Source organism: Protopterus annectens, chromosome 10.part0 (assembly GCF_019279795.1).
Source record: "Protopterus annectens isolate FY-2018-M chromosome 10.part0, PAN1.0, whole genome shotgun sequence".
Lineage (NCBI taxonomy): Eukaryota > Metazoa > Chordata > Ceratodontiformes > Protopteridae > Protopterus > Protopterus annectens.
This window is the reverse complement of record NC_056744.1, coordinates 252,570,611-252,590,405: the sequence shown is the minus strand read 5'-3', so window position 1 is coordinate 252,590,405 and position 19,795 is coordinate 252,570,611. Positions and strand designations below refer to the sequence as shown.

Sequence of the window (19,795 nt, the reverse complement as noted above, 5' to 3'; positions counted from 1 at the left end):
GACCACAGATCTCTGTATTTAAGCCAAGCTCCACAGCTCAAGTCTGACCTAGAGTGTCTCAGATAACACCTTATAGTTGATGACATCATCAGTGTCTGTTGAGAAAAATATGGTAATAACAGTATCCCACATGTGGTGTAGAAGGTTCTCTATAATGTTAAGCAAGAGCACAAACGTATGCACCCCCAGTTGACTGTAGTGAGAACAGAACCCCTACCTATCTAAATGCACAGACTACAGAACTCAGTACTTCACTCAAGTGCCACAACACAAGTCTGACGTTTACAAGACTGCAGATCAGCTTATAGTAGATGACATTAGAAGGGCATGCTGGAGAGAAGATGTTCGGAGGCTTGCATCTAATGGATGTATAGACATGTGCAAGTATCAAAATACTGTCAATCCATGGGATTTGAGTGATAACTGTTGGATGCACACTTCTGCTCTTCTGGCTAGAGAAGCACACAGTTGACCACAGTAAGATCAGAACCTCTACCTATCTAAATAAACAGACTACAGAACTCAGTGATTTACCCAAGCACCATGGCATAAGTCTGACTTGTATAAGACTGGAGGTCAACTTTTAGTGGATGACATCAGCATGTTGGAAAGAAGATGTTGGGAAGCCTGCATAGGTTCATAGCTTCATAGGCTCATAGATGGTTACTAGCCTAATGGCCCTAGAACATTTGCATGCCTAGCAGTGTAAAAACACAAGTACCTTTATTGAGTATAATTAGATGGTTGTTGTTAACAGAGATGATTTTGGGATCAGCACCAGCTGGCTCTGTCCATGAGGGACATAGGTGCCACCTGAAGGGTGAATTTACAATCACCCATCTAGTTGTCAAGGTTGCACTTGAATAGTTTGATTAAGGAGCACTGCTTCACATGCAGTGGAAGCCTATTACAAAGGAGTGGCAATTGCTGGGGCATATATCTGTCTATTCAGTATGTTCTGTTTATGTCACAGGCTAGGTTGAGATCCCTGGAGCAAATTATTCTTGTCCCATTTGATTTGCAGATGCCCAGCATTTCCAATAGGGCAGGGTCTGAAACTGCTGTGAAGGTCAGGCTGGCATAGGTCACGTCTCAGCAGTCTGTATGATACGGAGTACTGTGACAGGTCTTTCAGTCTTTCCATGTATGTTTTGGAGGCCCTAGATTGTCATGGTCACAAACCTTTGTTTTTTCTCCATTTGCTGCAGATGTCTGATGAGGTACAGACAGAAAGGAGTATTATACTCAATTAGTTGTCTGATAAGGGTGGAGTACAGCAGAGTTATGACCTCCCAGTTTTTGGATGTGATGGCCTTTTTATGAGGTGTGCATTGTAGAATGCCTGCCTCACCACTACGGACACATAGTGATTGAAGTGTAGGTTGCTATCAACGTGTGTTACCAAGTCTCACAACACTGCACTTGAGCTTAGACGGGTGCTATTTAAATCATAATTAGTAGGGGTACTTCATTGCCAAAGGATACAATGAGGCATTTTTGCTTTAAGGTTCTGTCCATGAGTTTGGCAACAGTCATTTGTCTGTGTCAGCCCCTTATGTAATATGTTGACATAATCGGGGGACTCTATATGACTGCATCAAGTTGATAGTCATCTGCAAACCTGGTAAGCCACAGGCCATCAACCTTTTCCTGGACTTTAGATAAATTGTTTCCAAACAGTTGAGGGCATACCATAGATCCTTGTGGTGTTCCACTGGTAATTGATCTAGTGATGGAGCTGCAGTCCTAACTTTGACAGTGTTCTTCTGTTGGTGAGCCATTTGGCTATCCATCCTCTAATATATGGGTTAATTCCCAGATGGGAGATTTTCTCTATGATACCTGAATAGAGGACAGTGTTAAAGGCCTGGGATAAATTATTATAGATGGTGTGTCCTATTATCCCTCATTTAGGTCTTTGGGGTTAGTATCAAATAAGTCCACTAGGTTTAATAAGCAAGATCTACCTTTGACAAAACCAAAATGGGTTGGGTCAAGTGTGTTGAAGGTCACCTATGTCATTGTGGGTCCATCCTTATTCCTTCCCTAACCTTGCAGATATGGCTTTTTAGGCTTATGGGTCAATAGTTCCAGTTCTGCATGTTACCAGGCTGAGGCATTGCATATCACACAACATTTTATATTAATTTCTGTAGTGTAGGTGATATATGTGTGGAAAAAGTACTGAGACACCAGGAATGCAGAGCTTGGGGGGATGCAACACATGCCTATATTGACAATATGCAACATATTGTTAGGGCCTTCAGTATTTCATGTTTTACATGTAATTTCATGTCATAGACAGGAAATAGATAGTAAACAGCAATAATACATAATAATATTTACTTTTCCATAGCCCAGCGAGCAGTGGAGTTGTGCTACGGTTGGCAAATTGTTTGCGCATGCAAGACACACATTTTAAATATTTTTTATGTCTGTGCATAGTTAAGCAGCACTCAAATGTAAGCCACATTGTAAAAAGTCTAAAAGTTAGGACTGAGCCTGTGAAACACACCTGCTGTTTAACTGACTATGTGGCAGCAGGTGTAAATTTACTGACATGTTTTTCTGAACCCATACAATACTGGGTTCAAATGCAGGTGAATCCAATACTGTTAAAGACTTTTAAATAAACATTGATAATGCAATGACATGAATTCTTTATAGTACGTTTTGCTGTGTGTTGGCATGGAGCAGCTGGGTTAACTGGCATTGCATAGAGGTAACTGCAGCATTTTAATGCCACTCATAGTCTCTATGCATTGTTGTGTGATGTGAAACTCCTTGCAAACATGAAGCCCAAAAAGTGAGGGGATGCATTGATTTTTTTTCTGTTACTTTTGTGTTTTGTATGTGATTCTATTTTTGACCAGATTAAAGGTGTTAAAATGGGGTAGATAGGAAAGTGGTGAAATGGGAAGCAAGAGGAGGAAGAACAAAGGGAAGGCAATGCAGGAATGTGCAAGATGGAGGTAGAAAATAACCATAGCTATCCATTTCTTTAATAATGCAAACTGAAAATAAAACGTGCAGAATATTAAATTAATTTGGACTGTCACCTCCATAAAGAGGTGACAACTATGCAATCATGTTGTATAGCCCAAGTGGACTGATTCAAATATGTCAAGAAGACACATATGTGAAATGGACAGCTATGTATGGTACTTTTTTTTTTTTTTGTGTGTGGGACAGGTGCCCATTTTTTTTTTATTCAATAAGAAAGGACTGTTGGGTAAGGGACATAGGTATGTGTGGGTCAAGTGGCAAATATACAAGACAAACAAGACAAGCAAAAGGGATGGGGATGGTCACAAAAGGTTGAAGGACACCATGATTGGGGTGAGGGAGGGGACAATACAGGAGCATGGATATCAAGCTTGGAGAAGGTGAGAATCGAGTTCTCACCCACTGGACTGTTATCACTGTCCCATTACACTGGTGGTAGTTGAAGTGCTTGATGTCTCCTCCTCTTTCTATGGACCATGAGAGAGAGCAGTCTTTCCATCCTGAATAAGAGTACACCAATGGTGTGGTGCATGACCCTACATACCATCCTTGGCAACCACCTGCAGGTGATGAAATCACCATCTCCACCACTGCTTCCAGAGGGTACCACTGTACCAGCTTCCACAGCAGTACCACCTGAGGGTGCAGGTAATGCAGGAGCAGTAGAGGCAGTTCTGCCAGGTTGGCTCACAGATGTGTTGGGCACCGGTCCAGGAGCCAGAGGAGTGGGGACAGGCTGATCCAATGGAGCTGGCCTACCTCTCTGTGCTGTGTAGCATATAGTGATGTGGTAAACATGTATAACATGGAGACATTTTGACGGCACATAATAAAAAATAAAAAAAGAGAGATAAGGGTTGGGGGGTGAGAGAAAAAAATAAGATAAAATTAGTACATATGTGACATACAAGGCATTAATACAATTATACAACTCTTTTATCTGAAGAATTACATTTAAGTATACATACAATTATACATATTACAGTTTACAGCAGGGCATTTTTGCCACTGGTATAGAGCTTTTAATTTAATGCAAATATTTGTGAAGAAATAACAGTATTGTATAGTTGTGAATTGTGGTATTTGAACTTGAAACCTCTGACTACAATCTAATATTGGGCTGTTACACCTGGTTTGTGCTACAGACTAATGCATGCATACTTGCTTTTACAGTTGGGATATGCATGCTCAATTTGATACAACTTTATGAAAGGCCAAAAAAGCTGTCTTTAACTTTTAATGTTACAATAACAGATCTCTTCTGCTGCATACGTACCACTTGCTTCCTTCAGTCTCTCCAGTTGAGCAACATGAGCTTGATGATTGAACTCACACTTCAATGAATATGGGGAAAGAACAGAAAAGAACAGAAGAGCATAATGCATAACTGTCTTGCTTATATTTAGCTTTCTAGGTCTTACAAGTACTCTCTTATTGTCATACTAACACAGCTGTGAGATGTTTGCAGTCTCAAATTCCTCCAACCAACGGTTGAGAGTATCCCTTTTTCACCTGTATAGTTCATTAAAATAATGCCTACATTGCTCTCCAGTGCATGGGATAGCAGTAGCACTGAATACACCCTGAGCCAAACTATTCCATGCCTCAGACTTGTACTGGGAGCCAGAATAGTCCCCCTGCAGAAGCCTTTAGCTATGGTGCTTTATCAGGAGTCCAATAAATATTTTAAACTCCTGGATACCCCACATCTGTGCCCTAATCCAACTCCTTCCCCCTCTAATGCCAGTAATGTCTACCAGTTGAACTAGACCAATGAAAACTGATGCTTTCCTGACAATTCCAGTTATCACATTTACTGATGGTGTGCAAACCTGAGCAACAATGTCAACCACATTTGCACAATGTTAAGCAGAGAGCAGCAGTGCCAAGCAAGGAGAAATTAAATACATGAAATTGGAAGGTTAGTCTGACACTTGGCCTTAGTTTGAGGGGTGCCTACTGATGTAGCCTGGAAATATATATACTGGAAATTGGAAGGTAACTGTTAGGTGAATTAGGTTTGCAGACAAGGACTGAGGACATAAATGTAATGACCTGACACTTTTTATTTACCTTTATACACTAATAAAATTTATTTTTACACTGTTGGATTCAAACATAGGCATAATGGACAAACCATTTTTCCAGTGTTGATTTTCCATCTTTGTCACAGAAGTAGTGCTGCTCAGGAATAGACAGGAAACATACATAAATACAGTTTGAGCTGTTATACATGTATGCGTGTGACCTGATGAGGTTATTGGATATAATTCCAACTGTGTATGTGTCTTAGGTAAGTGTGAAGACAGTGCAAGTCTAAATAGCAGAATTATACTTACAGAAATATAGTACATAGTAAACCCTCAAGCATACATCTGATAACACAATAATGGTGCCTCATCCCTCATACAAATAATTCATATCACCTCCACTATCTAAAATATTATAAGTGAGAGTGAATATAATGGGAAGTAGAGCAACAGTAAAAGTGTTTGGAATATCCTGTATTAGAACCCAGGACCATGTGTATGGTAGTCCTACATTTACATCTGTTGCCATAAGAATGTTGGAATAACACTTCATTATTTTTCAGTTCATTGCTATAAACTGCGCTGTCAGAACAGTAAAAAAATGTTCACACCCTGTACTAAAACCCAGGACCATCTGTACTCTAGTGCTACACTTACACCTGTGCCACAGGATGATGACATTCCCTCATTTTCTAATCATTCTTAAGGTCCCCATGTAAACTGCCATGCAACCTTACTTAGCAGGTTTGCGTGGTGCCCAACAGAATTAATGAAATGCATCCATTTTCAATTATTGGCTGTCTGAGTCCTGTCTGCAGGTGTTCTGTCTGCTTTCTGCATGGGCCTGTTGTCCAGTTTGCACACTGCTGTGCTTTGTGCAGACAAGATAAGCACAGCCAAACCTGACATTCATTTTTTTTTTCTATTTCCCATGAGTGCACTAAGTGGTTCATCTCTCAAACACAGGCACCTCCCCTCCCAAAAAAGGGACAAGTATTTGAAATCAGGAAAGGCAATCTATGACATACACACTACAAAATGTTGGTACACATGAGGTATTTCTGCATAGGTCTGGATTTGAACTCTCACTCCAATGAACCTTCAGAGCACAGGAAGGGTACCTTATCCCTCTTTGCAACATAAACAGCTTTACAGCAAGGAACTTAAATCATTCTGCATACAACCAACTGCAACATCATCTACAGTAATATGAAACCATACAACTGTTATTTGTATGTTTATTATTTTTGGATGTAGTGCACTAAGTGATCACACAGTTAGTTATGTCTATTGCTTACAAATATGCAGGTCTGTCTTACCTGTCTGCCTTTGTTGGTCATTCTTCTCTTATCTGATCAGTAATCTGAGACATGCAGTCTGTAAGCCATTCTGTATCATTGTCCTTAAAATGTATGATAATATTAAATGGCAATAATATCATATGTAGTTGCCAACAAATGATGGGGTGGTTGGATATTAATGAACAGAACCTGTGAATTATGTGCTGCTTACTTGCATTTCCAACCTCACATCTAACATTTTGTAAGTCTAACCTGGCACGCCCACTGGATGTAGGGCAGCCTGCAGTGCTGTTGTTTTCCTTCTCCCAAACAGTAATCATACACAGTTGCAATCCATTAAAAACAAACCCTGAGGGAGTGCCTGCACTATGCTTATATCTGCTGCATAAACTAAATATTTGGGATTCACCAATTCTAATGAGTTCACACCTGATTTGCATTTTTATTGTGCTAATAGCCCTGAATCTGCACCATACAAAGGCAAGCATGTAGCTAGGCATACTGAAGGTGAGGAGACTTGTTTATGTGGAGAACTCAGAAAAGAGGCTATTGCATTGGGATTTATCTGCACAGAAGATTACTGAACTTGAGAAGATATGTTTGCATTTTGTCAGCTACATATTGCATATGCTGGCACATAATTAAGAACAATCTGTAGCAAAGGCCTTTATACTTTTATCTGTATGCATTAGTGAAAAGTGTAGTGTATGGCTGCCATTGGCATGTTTGTCAGGGCATTTCATAGGTATGCATAATTGGCAATACCTTAAAATGGAATGTTCTGTGTTAAATCTGTAGACATGTTTCAGGAACAGTTCATTGGATAGCAGTTTTAGCATTTCAAATACGGTTTGCTAGCAAAATGTGCCATTTGCCTGTTGTTTTTTAGGGGGTGCAAAGTTGTATTTATGTTATGGAAAAACAAGGATATGTTGCTATTGTTACTCTCCTTTTTTGCATCCAGTCTGTTGTTTGTATTTCAAATCTGTAAACTGTTTTATGTTTCTCCAGTGGGTAATTCTGAAATGCTACCTTTTCTGTTTTATCTGGGAACAGTTATTCTGTAGTTATGTGATGCTTATGTGTATTATTTTATTGTCTTGTTGGACACCTAGGACAATGTCACCCAGGCATCTCAGTCTTTGAAGACCACCCTTCACTGATGGTTAAAATCATGGCATTATTGACGCTTTTAGGCAACATGGTGCCTTCCTGCTTGAAAGGGAATGAGAGATATATCACGCAGAATGCAGATTGTAGATGATGTTAATGCTGTGTGTGGCCACAGCAGGACATATGACCAGGTGCATCACAGAGCCACTGATGTGATCTCATCTTCATGGAGGAGAGCAGCTACAGTGGGCTGTGACTGGATAGGTAACAAGACTTCTATACTTCTACCACTAACACCAGATGATGAGTTCCTGTCCACTTTCAGGGATCCAGACAGCTCCCAGGAAAGTGCAGAATAGCATGTCCTCAACTGGGGCTACTGTTTCAGGGACAGCAACCAAGTCCTTGGAACAGCTTCCAGGTAGGCTTTTGTATCCCAGTTGCTGAATATTGTTGTATAGTAAAACAATTTAAATCAATATGTTACCTCTGTTTCGCAAGATTTTTTTTTGGCAGAGATTGATGATTGCTACAGTTAACAATACAATCTGATTGATTAACTTAGGATGGAGTTGTCATCCAAGTTCTTATGAAAGTATAGTTAATGGTCATATGAAGGGGCAAAATTATTACCCCCTGTGTTATGGTTAATTGTCATCATGCTGTCCTTACCTTTTGCTTAACTTCTTCCAGGATCATCTAGCATGCAGAGGATACCCTCATCTTCAGATGGTAAGCCACACATTTTTATGTCAGTACCGATGACAAAGAAATATGTAAGTGTGCGATATTGATGTCAGGAATGTTGTGTGTATTGCTGTATTGTCAATTAGTGGCAACACTGTTATTGTTAGCATATATTGGAATATAGTAGTTTAGGTATTCATTTTTTCCTGTATGTGTTGCTTATTATCATAGGTGATCCTGACAGTGGAATTGTGGGATTTCTACCTTCTGATGTCAGAGTATCAGCAGACTCTGATAATGATGGTGGCCAAACAGAGGCACAGTCGGGGGTGGATGCAGTTGTTGACTCTGCCACTGAAGTTGACATATAGCCATCCCCTGTAATTCTAATAGGACATAGCCAGAAGGTCTATGCCTTCCCATTCTGGTGAACCCACAGATATTGAACAGGTGGAGGGTGAGGCAACTCATCAAGTAAGTGTGGTTACTGTGGCTTCAGTGTCTTTTGACTCTGCCTGTAGCCAAAGTGTGGGTAAGGTGCTACGGGTGGGTTGTTAGGGATGCTCTGAAAGGCCTGCTGCCCATTTGCCACCTGATACAGGTGTCTCTACTCATGCCACTCAACTTATGTTAAGGGCCATCATAGAGGCACAGTCATTTTTCCATAGGTACTCCAAAGAAATGCTTAGAGTTGTAGATGTGGCATAGGCTGACATGCATGACTGCCTCTACCGTGTCACCAGTTCAATGGATTGGATGAATGACACATTGTAATGAGCAGTATCTGTGATAGAATGTCTGCTGGGAATGGGACGGCATTCACATGGGTGTAGCTCAGCCACATCATCTGATGTTAGCTAATGTGGCCATGGTCAATCATGCTGCCATAGTGGCAGTATTTCCACTCTCCATGAGTGGGTGAGCTGTCCACACCCAGACATGGCAGGCCATAGGGTTGTGTTCCTGGGTGTACTCATGAGGGGAACTCATCCAGCAGACATCAGTCACATTCAGGCAGCAGCAGTGCATCTGACCATGGGTGTGGATGGGCCAGTGCAACTCCTAGCAAACTGGGTGGCCAGTTCTCATGGTCAGGGATGACAATGATGAACTGCCACCTCTACTATGCCTGGCTCACACCTGTCTGACATACCAAGACATAGAGCTAGCACAGAGCTTGGCTGTCTTCATGCAGACACTCATGAAACAATTTCACCTGGAGGACTCCTACAAATACACATACAACAGTTACATGGTTCAGCCTTGCAGCTTATGTTTCTCTCTCTTACACACACTCTCTGACCTTTTGTGTCAGCCTAGGTTTCCTGTCCCCCCAACACCCTGTGTAAGTAATGATAACAGTGCCATATCCCTCTTTTGTATCTTTTGGATTCAGAGATACAAAAGCTTTGTGCCTGATGATCAGGGTGCATAGCTGACTTAGTGCTTAGTATATCTGCTTCTGTGATGTTGAACTGGTAATTATACCTTTGACTTCTATTGGTCTTAGAAAGTTAGACAGTTGATAGCATCAAGATTTTCCATCTTTATTGTTAATGATCTTGTGAGGGTTGTGAAATCTGAAACTGCAATGTGTATTATTACTTTCTAACTTCTCTCTTTAATGATTTTCCAGTACCAATGTATGGTGGTAAACTGAGCTCATGTAGTGACCATCACATCTTTTGAGGGTTATGACTGTGTGAAGCTTTGATGCCTGAGGCCTACAACTTAATAATGGTTACATATAGATCATATCAGTCTCTGCTGTCACATGTTTTGTACAAATCACCCATAAGTTCATAGGTTCATAGGTAGATACTAGGCTATCAGTCCTAGGGCCTATACAAGCCTAGCCAAAAAGGTACCCTGACTTTCACCACCCAAGAAAATTATTTCCTGTGCCCCTGTCGAGCAGAGCCACAGAGGTGATCCCCAGGGTGAATTTCCTATTTCCCATCCAATCATCAGGATTTTTCTTGAAGAGTGCTAATGAGGAGCATTTTATATACATATATATATATATATATATATATATATATATATATATATATATATGGGAAGTCTCTGGGACAAGAATCTATCCCTGCAGCATGTTCTGTTTATTGTGGTGACAAGGTTTAGGTCCCTAGAGCATGTAGCTTGGAGGGATTGGGATTTCTTTAAGTGGAGCATGCCAGACAGCTCTGGGTTTGACATAGCTTTGTATGTTAGGCAGAGATTGCCTCTGAGTAAGCAATATGTGACAGAGTAAAGCTGGAGTTTTTTGAGATGGTCTGCATAGGGCATCTGTTTGAGGCCAGTGATCCTCTTTGTGAGATATTTCTGTGGCCTTTCCAGTTGTTGTAGATGTCTTGTGAGGTACATACCAAAAGGGGCATTGTACTCTATAATGGGTCTAATGAGTGATGAGTAGAGGGGAACAATGACCTCTTTTTTCCTGGATGAGAAGCCTTTTGTGATGAGGTGTGCCACATAGAAGGATTTCATGACTACTGTGGCGATGTGATTATCGAAGGACAGACTACTGTCCACCTGTGTCCCAAGGTCTCTTATCACACTTTCAGTGTTAAGTAGACTACCACCTATGTGGTACCTTATGGTTACAGAGTTTTTACCAAAGGGGATGACAATGCACTTTTTGGCATTGAGCTTGAGGCCATGGCTTTGACACCAGGCATCTGTCTCAGTGAGGCCCTTTTGTAGGATGTCCACATCATTAGGAGTTTCAATTATGGCTCCTAGTTTGCAGTCATCTGTGAACTTCATTAGCCAAAGACCTTCTGTGTTAGCCTGTACTTCAGAAAAGTAGATACCAAACAAGAGAGGACCCATGACTGAACCCTGTGGCACTCCATTTCTGACTGGTCTGAAGTTGGATTTGGAGTCTGCTACTTTTACAGTGTGGGTTCTGTCAGTGAGCCAGTTGGCAACCCATCTTGTGACATAGGGATTTATACTTAGTTTAGTAAGCTCATATATAACTCCAGAGTGGGGGATGGTGTCAAAAGCCTTGGCAAGATCTAGATAGGCTGTGTGAACCACCTTACCCTCATCTATGTCTTTGGTGACTGCTTCAAAGAAGTCAATCAGGTTTAGAAGACATGATTTGCCTTTTACAAACCTGAACTGAGTGGGGTCCAGAGTTTGGAGATTACCAATGTCTTTGTTTATAATTTCCATGATGATACATTCCATAGCCTTGCAGACCAGGCTCATTAGGCTAATGGGGCTATAGTTCCCGGGATCCATGATGGCTCCCCCTTTGTGGGACGGGATAACCGTCATTGTGCGCAATTCAGTGGGCACAAAGCCTGAGGTGACTTTTACTTGTTTACACTACCTAGTAACAAAATGCAAGGATATGCCACTTATTCATATTATTACACAATACACTCCAGGTTCAGTACTTACTTTGTAAATACAGTAGTTGCAACAGTTTTAGCCAAGTGCTGTCTGATGCAAGCAGTACACAGCCAATATATGGGTAGATAAAGATTGTGAGAGCTGCCTGGCATCAATGGCATCTATGCATGTAGTTTGGAGGAAGGTTTTAGTCATTTAGGTTGTAAAGTGAGTGTGCTATGGATTGCCTTTAAGCCACTGCATGAGCATATTGACCATGTCTACATCTGCCTACACCCACAACAGCTGCTTGGTCCCCTATGACTCCTCATCTGCGTATGGCTGTGGTGACCTTGACATTGGTAGTGGGATGTGTGCTCCTTCCCCTCACTGATCCTGCTGTGGCTGTTTTCTCTGGATGATGTTGTATAGAATGGCACATATTGTGAATATTTCAGTGGATTGTACTGCTGGGCTCCACCAGATGTATCTAAGCATCAGAACAGCAGCCCAAACACACACTCTATGATATTTCTGATGTGAGTGTGCGCCTCGTTATGGCATTCTTCACCAGGTGTGTGTGCATTCCTGATGGGTGTAATCAGCCATGATTCCTGTACACAACCTGCTCCCCCCAGTAAATGACCCTTTGGGACATCCCCCCTAGCAAATATCTGATACAGCTGGGAGTTGTTCCAGATATATGAGTCATGGTAACTGCCAGGGTTACCGGCACACAAGTTCAAGATAATTCCCTTGGCATTACATACGACTTGGCAGCTAACAGAGTGGTAGTTCTTTCTATTAATAGAGAGCCTTCCTGGTCAACAGGTCATGCCTTAATTTCTATATGTGTGCAAACTATGGCACCCATTACTTCTGGGTAGTGTGCTACAATGTAGAACTCCATCACATTTCTGGCCCTACCCTCAGGAGTACAGGGAAAATATATGTGGTCACTGACATATTGGAGCATGACATTCAAGAACTAACGGAGGATCCTGAATATTGAAGTGGTGACACCCCCAGCATATCCCATGTTGGTCTATGAAAGGTACCTGTAGCTACAATTTTAAGTGCTACACATACGTTTGTTTCTAGTGGGATGGATTCCCCTGAGTTTTCCCTGGCTCTGAGTTGAGGATGGCAGAGGTTGCAGAGTTCCACATCATGTAAGTTGTGATAAGTTACCCAGTGTCTGAAAACTCTTCTTCTTCTTGTCTTTGGTCTTTTAGCAGCATAGACTACTGCCTGTTGCACATACACATGAATTAAAGCAACAGTTGTCCCTAACATTGTTTCAGTGTAGACTCCTTTCCATGGCTTGATTCCAATAGGTTTTGGAACTCACAGGAAATACCAGCACTGAGTCTACATGGTTGCTTTATAGCTTGTTGAATAGCTCCTCCATCTCAGATTGATTAGTTAGCATACACTCAAGCTACTTATGCTGTAAATTTGCATACCAGTGTTTACCTTGTTTCTGTAGCTATGTGTGTAGAGCCGCTTACTGAATCTAAAATGGTGCTTAAAAGGTATAAACATACCATGTAGGCTTTTATTGAATCTGGCTGAAATATCTGTCACATTGTAAGCTTCCAGCTCTCCTTTTATAGCTTTTCACAGATGGTTCACATTAGACAATGCTAGTCCTGATTTTTTACTCCCATAATACGTTGTCTATACAGACTTCCATCAAGTTCTTAGCATAATGTTATATGGCGTATATAGAGCACATCAAAACAGCATATCTATATATATGTATTTATGCATATAGTGAATCACAAGAAAAAATACTCTGGCATCATAAAAATGTCATAAAAGAACAGATGGTTAATAACAAAGGTAACTTTTTTCAGAAAACTGAAAAAGTGGGAGGGCAAAACGTGTCTCTTCTAGGCCTACTTTTGTAATTAACCGCTTGTTATTCAATGACATTTCAATGTGATCTGTGCATTTATTTTCCTCTGATTGTATTTTTGCTTTACTCCATGTGTCTGTATTTACAAGTCTTTTTTTTTTTGTGGAATACATACATATATCTATAATGTTTAGATTTCTTTAGTCAAATGTTTTTTCATTGACCAGGAATAAAAGCTGGTATGTATGGTCATAAATCAGCTGATCACACATACTGGCATTTTAAATGTGTGCAATACTGCTATGCCATGAGAATCAGAGAATTTGCCATTCCTCCACTGCAGTTCAGCCTTGGAGTTGGTAAATAAATAAATATATATATATATATATATATATATATATATATATATATATATATATAGATATATGTATATATACATATATATATATATATATATATATATATATATATATATATATATATATATATATATATACATATATATATACATATATATATATATATATATATATATATATATATATATGGTTCCTATGAGTTCATCGACATTTCAAATCACCGACACTCACCTGTTGACACCAAACCATCGACTTTCATATCATCGACAATTCCGGTGGCGATCTTCCCCTTGCAGGACCCATGGTAGCACTTGTTTCTCTGGTGCGACATAAATAACAATACTTTCAAGGTAAATTATACAGAATCACGTAAACCCTACTCGTTGTAACACAGAAACAAGCGCTACCATGGGTCCTGCAAGGGGGAAGATCGCCATCGAATTGTCGATGATATGAAAGTCGATGGTTTGGTGCCGAACAGGTGAGTGTCTGTGATTTGAAATGTCGATGAACTCATAGGAACCCATATATATATATATATATATATATATATATATATATATATATATATATATATATATATATATATATATATATATATACATGCATACATACACACACACACATATAATAATACCAATAATAGGCTAATACCAAGAGCTGTAAAACTATACAGAACTAATACAGCAACAAGTGATAAGTTGCTGTTACCTGCATAAGTTTCTTATCTTAAAGAACTGCCTAGTCTTAACTGCTTCACTGTCTTAAGACACACATTGCTAACTGATTGCTTCTACTGTGGTCTGTTTGGCTCAGCTGCCTCAAGGTTCCCAGGGATCATTTCTGTTCACTTAACCTCTCTTTCCCCTTTCCTTTACAGTCTGTGCCCCACTGCTACTGTATTTGACTACATTTCCCTTTACCGTCTGCCTCCTAGTAGGACTGCATCTGCCCCTCCCCTGTGATCAACTTCCTCTCTGCAGTTACTTATTTTCCCTCAACAACTGGCACCATTTTCAAACAGCCTTTTTATCCTTATGAAAGGAATTTCCTCTGCTCCCCGAGTAAGTGTGGACGTCACTTAAGTGTTGTATGTAAAGCTGTTATTGTTATATAATTCTGTACTTTTTATTGTCTGTGCAATGCTTTTGTTATACTGGGTGCTTTAAACTGCTGAATTTTGCTATACATTTTTAGTACTGCACAACACTTTTCCAATGTTGGTGACATCTTCCAGGCTAAGGAGTCCAGTGAGCATGCTACCAACATACTATTTCTATCCAAGTTTTCCAACGCTATTTTTCTGGCTGTTATTGTGCTAACTGCTTAAATAAAACTGAATCATGCTGCCTGCATCTTTCAGATGCAGTTGTGAGGTTCTTTAACATCTAATTGTATCCATGAGATTTTTGTATCCCAAGTTCCATAACCACTGTTTAAAGTATTACCTGCATGTTTTTCTGGGCACTATTATAACTGATATATTGCTTTCTATTTAGGTATTTCTGGGGCTTGTCTCTATTATATCTGTTTTGTTAGCTACAGTGATGTACTATAGTTAACTGAAGAGATTAGTGCAGTTGCTATAGAGTGCATTTTGTAAATTATTTTTACTTACTATACAGTGTTTTTACTTACTGCCTCATGTCTACTTAAGCTGCGTTGTTTGTAGAGCAGCATTTACTTAACTGATGTGTACTGTGCTGTTGTGTCCCTTAAAAAACTTACAATTACCAATTCTATTGATTGCATTTTGTAAAATTATTTAGTTCTGCTATTACAATGCTGAAGCACTTCCTCAGCAATCATATCTTCTGTCCTAGATCCCTCCTAAAACCCCTGTCTTAACATTTTTTTCCTATTACATCTGCTGTTCTCATATTCCCAAAAAGCACACCTGACTAACCCTGCTTAACTGGATCACCCACCCCTGTACAGCTTCCTCGTGGCAAGAAATACAACAATTCATCTCATGTGCAGGGAAACTATTAGTTTCAGTAATCTTCCTGGTGTACTTGGCAAGTTTGTGTAGTGAAACATTTTAATGCTTATTTGACTAGTGGCACGCTCACTAATTCAAACAAATAGTGTTGGACTCCCCTACTCTTTCCCCTGAACTTTCTCTCTCCAGTCTTTTCTCTTTTTAGCAACTAATACCAAGAGCTGTAAAACTGTACAGAAGTAATAAAGCAACAAGTGATAGGTTGCTGTTACCTGCGTACGTTTCTTACCTCAGAGAACTGACTACTCTTAACTGCTCCACTGTCTTGAGGCACACATTGCTAACTGATTGTTTCTACTGTAGTCTCGTAGGCTGCCTTAAGGGTTGCATCCCATTGCAACTGTATTTGACTACATTTCCCTTCATTCTCTGCCTCCTACTTGGCCTGCATCTGCCCCTCCCCTGTAATCAACTTCCTCTCTGAAGTTAATTATTTTCCCTCAACAACTGAAGCCATTTTCAACCAACCTTTTCATCCTTATGAAGGGAATTTCCTCTGTTTCCCAAGTAAGTGTGCATGCCACTTAAGTGTTTTACTGATTGTTTGTTGACGCTCCTTACCTGTGGACCTCGGTGCAGCCCTGCCTCCAATCAATACTTCAGCCAGTCACAAATTAGAACATCCCTCACCACAAAAGCTCCATTAGTCTATCCCACATCTAAGCCCATCCCCATACCCTCACCAGAAACCCTCCATTAGCCTACCCACATTAAACTCCATCTCCATACCCCCCCACCTACAAATATGAAACTCTGACAGGATAACAAGTTATCCACTATCCTCACAAGTAATACAACTATCCTCCTTATCCTAACTTTAACACACTACCACACTTACTACTACCTATGCAGTCCAACAAAACATACCTCCACTTATAATCCTCACACTTCTTACTACAGCCTACACATATCCCCAAGCCCATACCATCACATTAAAATAGCACTTAACTGCCCCTCCCCTGTGATCAACTTCCTCTCTGCAGTTACTTATTTTCCCTCAACAACTGGCACCATTTTCAAACAGCCTTTTTATCCTTATGAAAGGAATTTCCTCTGCTCCCCGAGTAAGTGTGGACGTCACTTAAGTGTTGTATGTAAAGCTGTTATTGTTATATAATTCTGTACTTTTTATTGTCTGTGCAATGCTTTTGTTATACTGGGTGCTTTAAACTGCTGAATTTTGCTATACATTTTTAGTACTGCACAACACTTTTCCAATGTTGGTGACATCTTCCAGGCTAAGGAGTCCAGTGAGCATGCTACCAACATACTATTTCTATCCAAGTTTTCCAACGCTATTTTTCTGGCTGTTATTGTGCTAACTGCTTAAATAAAACTGAATCATGCTGCTCTCAACTACTCCTAGGACACCAACTACAAACAAATAAATTGCCATCCTAACTAAACTCGCAAAACTCTTATACCACATAAACCACCAGCTAATCCTGGGAGGAAACATACACCCAAATCCAGGGCCTAACTCAATACAGACTACCACAGTTAGCTCATCCCTCTCTTCCAGCCAACTACCCATTACTAGACCAAAAACCAGACTATTACTACTGAGCATAAATATTCAGAGCATTAACAGTAAGGTACATTTATTGCATGCATTGCTATCCACCTATTTCCCTGACATACTATGTCTTACTGAAACCTGGTTAAAGCCTGCAACAATTGACAATGAGTTTGTCCCTGCTTGATACAATGTCCTGCACCATGACAGACTGTCTAAAAAGGGGGGAGGAGTAGCATCACTTTATAAAAATAACCTAAACAATAACCACTCTTAATGTTCAAATCCCATCCTTTAATAATACTGAACTCCTCCTAGCTAAACTCAATCAATCAATATTATCTCCTTCTACATACCACCAGGTGACAATACCCCTACCCTAGAAGCCTTCTTACAATGGACAAGTCAAAACTTGCCCCAGGTGTTCTGGTCAGGTTACTAAATTCTGTGGTTAATACAGTATTAGAGATGACACAAGAGACCAAGGCTCAAACTTTAGCAATTTTATTTTTAGCTTTTAACAATTAAGGTTTGTAACAAAAAGGCAATTGACTAGTCAATATGCAAAAAAAACCTATCACATTAATATGCAAAACCTAACCTATGACCTATCACATTAACAATTATAAAAACTGTTAAATCATGTACTTACAAGCATATGCAAAAAGAAAATCATCTGTGCCACTGATAGGGGGACTCCAAACCTATTCAGTGCAGCTATCTGTTCAGTCAAGACAGGGCCGACACTGGCAGGCAATGCTGTATGCTCAGTTCAGGCTCTTGCTTCAATCAGATCCGGATGATGATGAGTTCCATTCTATTACCAACCTCTGAGCCTTTTATAGGTTTGAGCATGCCATAGGGTCAATAGGTTCAATTGATTACACCTAGGCCATTAGGTAATCATTCAGCTGATGATATTTAGATCACCAGTTTATTCATGAGCTAATGAACTGTTTTTAAAACATTACAAATCATTTCCTGAGTTGTCAACAAGCCCCGTAATGTCTAGTTTTATACATTACTTCCTCCTTTCAGAAAGCCGTTTGCCCACACACCTGTGGTATAGTTCCTCTTTGAAATCCCCCTCTGTCTGGTAAACAACTTTTAAACTGGCAAACAACACCAAGGGTTAACTAAAGTTCAGTTATACCAGCATCAGTGTGCAAGGCTTGCCTTTAAAGCATAATTCTTTTAGGTTTCATGTATGTATATAACATCAAGCAGCATATCATGTATTTATTCAATTAACAGCATATCAATCTAACATCAAGCACACCTACAAACACACAGCAGTTCAATGGCTTAGGGCATCAAAAATCAGGTAAACTGTGTGGATCCGTCACAGGCCACCCCTTGCACTAAGCAATGATCGCTGTGTGCTTTTAATAATGTGCAAAATTGACAGCATCTTATTGTATTTTTTCATGACCTTACAATAAATGCAGCAGGAAATTAAGCAGAACAACACTGAAACTATTGTGGTCAGCAATAAAGGGTGTCAAAGCAAGTTAAACCAGGCAGAAGCCTTTGGTGACCACATAAAAATATCATACCAATGTGAAACAGTCATGTCTTGAATTTCATTTGCAATTTGAAGAATGGTACCTTTGTCTTTAATCATTTTAATTACAATTTGATGCGCATCATGTAAAGTCTTATTCAGCAGGAGCAGTACAGCTTGCCCTTCCTGCTTAATTTGTTTAAAGTCCGGGTGGACTAGAGATGGCCATCGAAAAGTGTGCAATGGTTCTATGCTAGCATTTAATGTGATGTCCATCCATCTAGTCAATCTGATCAATTCCCCAGTACAAAAATCAATGATTGCATGTGCATTACTTTTACAATGTGCTCCACTGTCTGTGATTGTTCCATCACTCCAAGCCAGCTTACAGGAGGATACTACACAAGCTGTGGTATCATTGAGTTGATAAATGTCTGTCCCATTCACTATATATCTATGCCAAGCACATTCTCCAGTCCCATTATGTAAACATGGATGAGGCTTTCTTTTAATTAGCATGCACACCCACCCCTGGAGCCAGGTCTCACATCCTGCTAAATCAATGGGCATATCATTATAATCAATGAGATTAGATTCTATCTGAGGCACCCACCAATTACTTCCGAATTGCAAAGGCAATGCTACAAATGGACAAACTTGTTTTGTTCCCTTTTTACTAGCAAGATAATCAAAGATCAATATGCAAGAGTCATTTTCACATGTGAAATCTAATGGTTTTAACATGCTGAACAATTCTAGCACTACTTACAGTTTTACATCCTCTTGTATATCTTACTATATGTCCTAAACCATCAAATACAGTTGAACTGTTGTCCATAGCATATATCTCCAAATTTGGAGATCTGGTTTCTGCAGTGCTGTTTTCCCTTTGAAATTCGGCTATGCAGGAACAATCTAATGGAGACTCAGCCAGAGAAAATCCTGATTCATTCAGTCTCTGATATAAGCCCCCAGCAGGATTGGCAGTGCATTTCTCTGGATGTCTGTCACAGTTTAATCTACAAACAGTTCTGATGTATTCTGTGCTGGTCAAATTCCATGTCAAGGTGG

The 19,795-nt window shown here is 40.0% G+C and overlaps 1 long non-coding RNA gene across 1 annotated transcript in view; it reads right to left on the bottom strand.

The window, feature by feature from the left end:
* LOC122812783 overlaps positions 1 to 17,907 on the bottom strand; it is an 81,978-nt gene extending 64,071 nt beyond the window's left edge. Inside the window, exon 1 of the long non-coding RNA XR_006366560.1 lies at positions 17,873 to 17,907. This is a non-coding gene — a long non-coding RNA (uncharacterized LOC122812783). The remainder of the gene's footprint in view (positions 1 to 17,872) is intronic.
* Between the last annotated feature and the right edge of the window lie 1,888 nt (positions 17,908 to 19,795).